Below are 7,315 nucleotides of genomic sequence, written 5' to 3'. Positions count from 1 at the left end.
TTTTATTAATATATTCCTCTGTCTTTCAAGACCATAAGAGCTTGTTTCTCGTATGGTTTAAAAATGGCATTCAGAGTTCAAGTTAATTGCTATGTGTGCGGAAGAGTCTATCAACCTTAATTGCAATCAATTGATTCCCAATGAGATAGAGGAGCTCCAACGTGACCCAGGCTATTTGAGACTGAATTTTCTTACACAAACAGGTAGGCAAACGTGCATGTTCTGTAATGCTGATGTTAATACTCCAAGGCTTTCAATTGAATGTAAAGTTAACGCTTTTATTTTCATGGACGTTTTCATTCCAGAAGAAACAAGAGCATGCTTAAATCATTTGGATGAACATGGTTTTATCTTAGGCCCCTTGCTTCCTGGACTACAAGCGATTAATAGACCGCATGGTGCCAGATACGTGTGGAAAAAAGATCTGCTAACTTTCCTTTTGCAAAATGCGTCAAGGTCTTTCTAATGAATTTCTGAAAGTGATTTTTCATTATTCGAGCCGGCAAGCTACAAGCATGGCCATTTCTACTGTAAGACAGTCTTTAATGCAGCTATTTGTGCCTGGTAACATTGGATTTAATGCGTTAAGCAGAGAGGAATTCATTGAAAGACACGTGACATCATTTGCCAATGAACTTTATAATCCACAACCAGAAATTCCCAGAGCTATTACTACCATCGATGGAACTTATGCTTACATGAAGAAGAACAGTACCTTTCGCGTACTTCCACAGTCATTCTGCAAACATAAAGGACGTCACTTGGTAAAACCTGCTCTCATTGTTGCTCCAGACGGATACATACTTGAAATAAAAGGACCATATTTTTCTGACTCGCGAAAAAATGAGGCAAAAATGCTTATTAACGAATTTGAAAGAGATGTGGAAGGTATGAAAGAATTTTTCGACATTGGTGATATTTCTATAGAGGACAGTGTATATAGAGTGCCCAACCACTTTTAGAACGCTTAGGAATTGTGTCCAAGATACCACCAATTCTCCAATAAGGACAGAGTCAATTGGTAACGGAAGAAGCAAACGAAGCTCGGCTAATAACGAAATCTAGATGGATAGTGGAATCCAGAAATGGCCTCATAAAGTCCATTTTCAAGTTCTTCGAGAAAACCATTCCGATGGCTCATATACACAATGTAAGTGACTTCTTTCGTATTGCTGGTGCAATATTTAATCGATACCATCCTGTTATCGAGATGCAAGGCGCTACAGCAGAGCTTGTAAGAGAATATATAGCGAGAGCTCGTGAGCCAAATATTGTGCAAGCGCACGTGCAAGTGGACAATATGCGCTACGGAAATGCAAATTGGTATCGCCTGCATAAGCTTCAAGTACCTAAATTTCCTCGCCTCACATTGGAAGAAATACGCGACATAACAACTGGCGTGTATCAAGTAGAACTTGCCCCATCTTACGTTCAAGACAAGCTGCAACGAGAAGAAGATGAGGAGTTTAAACTAGATACGCGACTTAATGAACCTGGTTTAATCAGAGTACGAGTATTTTCTCGTTTCCGAAATGCGACAAGGTACCAGCTGTGGATAGCGTTCAATGAGATCGATGACATAGTACCAGACAATAACGAAACGCTTCTCGGTTATTACTGCAAATGTAAGTCAGGGGCCAGAACTGTTGGCACTTGCGCACATATTGCAAGCGTTTTATGGTTCCTGGGTTATGCACGTCACTAGCAACACGTAAAGTATCCTAAAACTTCTTTGCTACAAAGGATTCTAAACGCTGTTAATAGAGGTGAACAAGCGAATCCGAATCAAGGGCCAGAAATAGTTTAATATTTCGCAAAATCTACTAGGATTGGTTCTATTTGCTGATCATGGGTGCTTAGCGTTAGGCCCTCTTGCGAAGGGTACACTGTTATTATCGGAATGTGCGCATTAGTTACTAATGTTACTTTGGCTACCATTTCTGCCTTTAAAGAAGTGATTAATTAGTCAAGTTAAAATCTTGGGCGCTTAGCATTTGATCGTTTTGAGAAGCGCGCTATTTGAGTCAACGGTGTAGGCGAAAATATGACAAACCACGATCTGAACCGTGATTTCTATGTTGACATCGCTTTTGTAACTAAATCTATTGTAATTCGTTCTATTCACTGATTATGAACGCTTAGCGTTCGGCCCTCTTGCGAAGGGTACACTGTTATTATTGGAATGTGCGCACTAGTTACTAATGTTACTTTAGGTACTATTTCTGTCTTTAAAGAAGTGATTAATTAGTCAAGTTAAAATCTTGGGCGCTTAGCATTTGATCGCCTTGAGAAGCGCGCTATATGAGTCAACGGTGTAGGCGAAAATATGACAGACCACGATCTGAACCGTGATTTCTATGTTGACATTGCTTTTGTAACAAAATCTGTTGTAATTTGTTATATTCATTGAACTTGAGTGCTTATCGTCGCATAGAACTAAAACTGTCCATTAAAAAAAAATTTTTTTACGGATATTTTATCCGGCACTTCTAACCTTAAAAATTACAAAGTTTCAGCTAAATTCACCGAAAGCCATTTTCCCATACATTTAGTGCGGGCTCCTTTGAACCAGTTTCCAATCTCTTTTCTGTTCTCCCGCGTTATCAATTTTTCAGCCACATCAGTCCAACACAAAGGTCATCCAAATTGACCCACAAAATTGCAATACATTTTGGTAACGTATTTCTAATTAGTTTAAATTTGATAAATTGCAATAAATTTTATGATTTTTATTTATGTAAATGTGTGCAGGCGCGCTATAAAGGCCGTTTTTATGTTTTTACTTGTATAATTATATAATGAACGCGCAAATGTTTGTGCTCGAAAATCGAAATGTATAAAACTACTTATTTTCAAATATGTACTTACATACATATGTCAGAATGGCCATTTTATGTAATGCAAAAAAATTTGCGGCCATTTCCCGACTCTTTCTCGGTGCAGGAACATTTTGCAGGATCACTCAATGAAAAAACTCAAACTTTAAGGATTAACATTTTTCCATTTAATGTAATAAAAAAAACAAACTAAGAATTAAATCACTCACATTGGAACTCTTTTCGCCGGGCCAACATAAAACTTTACGCCCCCTGAATGTAACTTTATGCCCGGCATAGAAAATTATATTTATCTTTTAAAAAATTACATGACTGTACCCTACAGTTCTCCTTCTGCTAAGTGCGCTATTTTCTCTCTTCACTTATAATTAAAAATTTTTAAGAACACCAAATACCCTTATCTGCTTCACATACTTCTTTTCATGGAGGGTAGGTCAAAAATATAGTGTGTATCAAGGGCGTTAGGCAATTTTGCAGTCTTCAGGCCGTTGATACACAATGGACTATTAATAAGTAAGAAAGCGTAAGATATAAATGTTTCTTTATCAAAAATTCTATACTTCAAAAGCTTTTCATTTTTAATTGTTTGAGTTTCAAAGTCTGCATTTCGAAATTTTTTAAATTAAAAATGTCAGTCTTGGAATAACAATCTAATTTTAACTTATTATTTTAAAAGCTGTTAAAATCTAACTTAGACAGATTTTCTTCTAAACATTTGTAAATTACTGAAGCAAGCAACATGATTAACCGCCGAGTATACTGCTTGCTTTTTGATACAATTATCCGTTGTTCTGGAGTTTCTTCGCAGTGCAGACCAAAAAGTGTATTATATTAAATTACTTGGACAAAGCTCGGATTCCAACAATTTTTATTTGAAATTTTTCAAAGTGCGAGTATTAAAGTTTAACTATTTTAAAATGCGAGGTTTAAATGCAAAATTTAAACAAATTCAAAATATCTGAAATTTAAGGGAAACAAATTTAACTTAAAGGAATTGATTATTTTTTGCTTCTGATCTAAAAATAATTACTCCAGAGAGATATTTGAGCTACATGATTAGTATTTTGATTATAAAAATTCACAAAAATGATGAATATACCATTATAATTTTTTTTGCGAACACCAAAAAATGTACAAAAGATGTAATAAGAGAATGATTCCACACTTTCTGGATTTGCAATCTTTACTTATTTTGACAAATTTTAACCCAATTCTTCATCTTCTAATTCATTGTCATCATTGTCTTCTGTTTCTGTTTAATAATTTGAACAGTTAATGCCATTGCTTACTAAACAAGCTATTATACAGTAAAGTTCACTTTTCCTTTACCCGCAGTTTTCTCCAAATCCTGATTTGAATTTACAAAAAATAATTTTAAACAATTCATCATTTTGAATTTTTTCTGAATTAACAAAAAATTGCAAGTTTTGGTCAGATAAGACGTTTCTTTCTAAAGGATATTTACCGAGATCGTGAATTTGTTTTCATTTTTTCAAGATTTCATGCAGGCTAAGAATACTTCAAGCCTTATTATTTTTATTTTTTTTTTAGTTACATGTGCAAATTCTTAACAACTTTATCTACCTCCTGTCAAATGACGAAGAGAGTATGAAGAAGATAGTATGTCACTTATTTCCTTGTATCGCGTGTATGCCGCTTAGTCTTTCATCAATGTCCAAATGAGCTATCAGTTATAAATTCTGTAATTATTTTTATTGTAGCAGTATATTGGTCTCACACTGGTCTTCCATTATTATATTCGTGCTCATAATCTCTTCCGAAATGCAAGTATTTCAGTTATCATTTCTAAACATAATTTTATACATAAACACTGTTTCTGTATGGAAACCAACCTACTTAAAAAACACCTGAAAACATCTCAAATAAACAATTAGCTCTCATTTAAAAATTGTGACTATTTAATTATTATACATTAATGATCTACAAAAAAATCAAGAAAATCTGCACTTTTTCCGCTCAATAAGCTAAATACCTAACGGATTCTGTAAAAATTTCAGAATTTTTATCTATTTCGTTTATGAAGTAGAACCCTGAAAGTATTAAAGAACAGCGAGCCCCGATAGGTTAGACACTCTCACATGCATTCAGTTGATCGAAATGAAGTGGGAGCGTCTTCAATGGGCTTGTGTGTGTTCTTCGCGTGGATAGCTCATTTTCTGAATTCATCCGTATAATACTTCAAGCAAAAAGATCGAATCAGAAAAATCGATCTATTCAAAATCCTTGTAAAAACTTTCAGAATACTTTAAAGTTATCTATAAATGATTACATTCATTCAATTTTAAATAAAATGATTCAAGATCGACAATTAGACACCGTTTATTCCTTTCCAACATAAGAATATTACATAATATTAACATATTTTGTATTAAATAATCCATAACACAATAATATCATTTTGTTTACCTTATTCTTTCTTCCGTCTACTAAATATACTGAAATATACTAGTCTGTCATGATTCAACAAACTATGGTCTCGTCACGCGCAAGTGAAAAAAAGTCAACCAATTAGACGGCTCCAACTTCAATGCCATGGAATGTTTCGCGCCTCCCTTTCTAAGACGGACAAATAAAACAATAAAAATAAAAGAATCGCTTTCAGAATTCTGGGGGTAAAGAATGAATCCAATAGAAATTCGATTCGTAAAGAATCGATTTAAAAGATAGATCTTTTGAGTGAAAAAGATCGATCTTTCAAGAATCGATCCAGAATCGCCTATCACTACTTGTGCCACCTTGTCCTTTATAACGAGAACTTTTCTTGTGGGACTGCAGTGTATTAAGTGACGTTATGTACATTTTTTAGCAAAATGCATTTGTTTATTAACAATACGCGATTAAACACTTCTGCATCGGTTTATTAACCCTCCAAGGGTCAAGCCTTGATCCCGATAAACAAGAATTCAGGACAAAACAATGTGTGGTCGTGTTATCATCGATTTTTGTAAAAAAAATTAGTTTCAATTAGTTTCTCGGATTTTGTTGAACGTACGATAGCTCATAACCATCTTACATGATGTGGAATATTTCACTTGGATCTAATTCACGTATTGGTTTTGTGGAAGTACAAGCTTGAAAATTAAGTTTAATTCAAAATCTGAAATATCAATTTACTGTTGATAATCTCTTACAGATAGTATTTCTTAACCGATTTCAAAATATTTTTTATAGAAACGTCAGCATACAATTTTCAAAAGAAATCTGGTTTGCGATTTTTTAATTTTTGTGACATAGGAACAATATAAAAACAAATATAGAGACAAAATTATTCATTTTGACTTGATGAATTTTTATCTCAAGAAAAAATACAGAAAGAAACTCACCATTACTTAAAAGTATTCCATCTGCACTTATACAACAGGAAAAATCCTCTCAATATTTATAACGAAAAATCAGCGTAAGCTTAAACCTACTACTTTTATCAACATTATGACAAACAGATTCTTAATAAATGAATTTGTTCCATAACTAAATTGACTTTTCTGAACAAAAGTGATTAAAAATTGTCGTCAAAGGCATATATAAACTTTAAGCTTTATAAATCATACGTAATGTAGGTGTTCAATAATAATTTATTCAGAAAAATTTCCCGAATGTACGTTGGGTTGTAGAAAAAAATTATATAGAAAATATATGTCTTTACGTTCAAAGCATAATGAGAACCCCAGTAAAAATGCTTCTACTTAGGTTCGACTTGGTTATGCCTTGAGTTCTTGTGATACTCATTTATGAATCACTGTATATCAGTAATATAATCCAGCCAAGATTTATCTCACAGGAATTTTTTTCGACGTTAAACTGTATGGCGCTCACAATCTAAAATTTTTTTTTTTTGAATCAAAGAACAATATTTCTTTGAATCCATATAATTGCATAAAAAAATGTTCTGCTTTGATTAAAAAAAGTTTTAGTTATTTTTAAGAAATGGACAACTAGATATAATGTGCGCTAAATGCTCGGGGTGTGCATGCCTCGCCCTGCAGCTATCATCGGGAATGTGTTAGCTCCAAATCTGGCGGCGATATTTTAAGGTGGGAATGAAACCGTCTTGATATGCAAAAATGAAACCCTCCGTACCAAGCTTCAATCCGGTCGAATCGAAAGCTTTCCGATAATCAATCCCGATCGTGTTCCTACATTTCTTGCCACACAGGTTCAATTGCCCGAACAATCCTATCATTTAGGATAGCTGTGAATATCTTATAAAGTCTGTTCAGACAAGTTATTGGCCTGTAATTCTTCGGGTCAGCTAAGTTTCTTATTTCCGGCAGGAGTATTGTGCGCCCTTCGACCAACCATTTCGGAATCGGCTCTTCCGACTTTAAATATGAGGTGAAAATACGGGCCAAATGCTAATGGGTTGAAGAAAACTTCTTCCACCAGAAGGTTTTGATACAATCTGGTCCCGGTGCGAAATAGTTCTTCATCCCTCTTAATACTTTTTTCACCTCCTCGGT

This window comes from Belonocnema kinseyi, chromosome 1 (genome assembly GCF_010883055.1).
Source record: "Belonocnema kinseyi isolate 2016_QV_RU_SX_M_011 chromosome 1, B_treatae_v1, whole genome shotgun sequence".
Lineage (NCBI taxonomy): Eukaryota > Metazoa > Arthropoda > Insecta > Hymenoptera > Cynipidae > Belonocnema > Belonocnema kinseyi.
The sequence above is the reverse complement of the archived record's forward strand: the minus strand, read 5'-3'. Positions refer to the sequence as shown.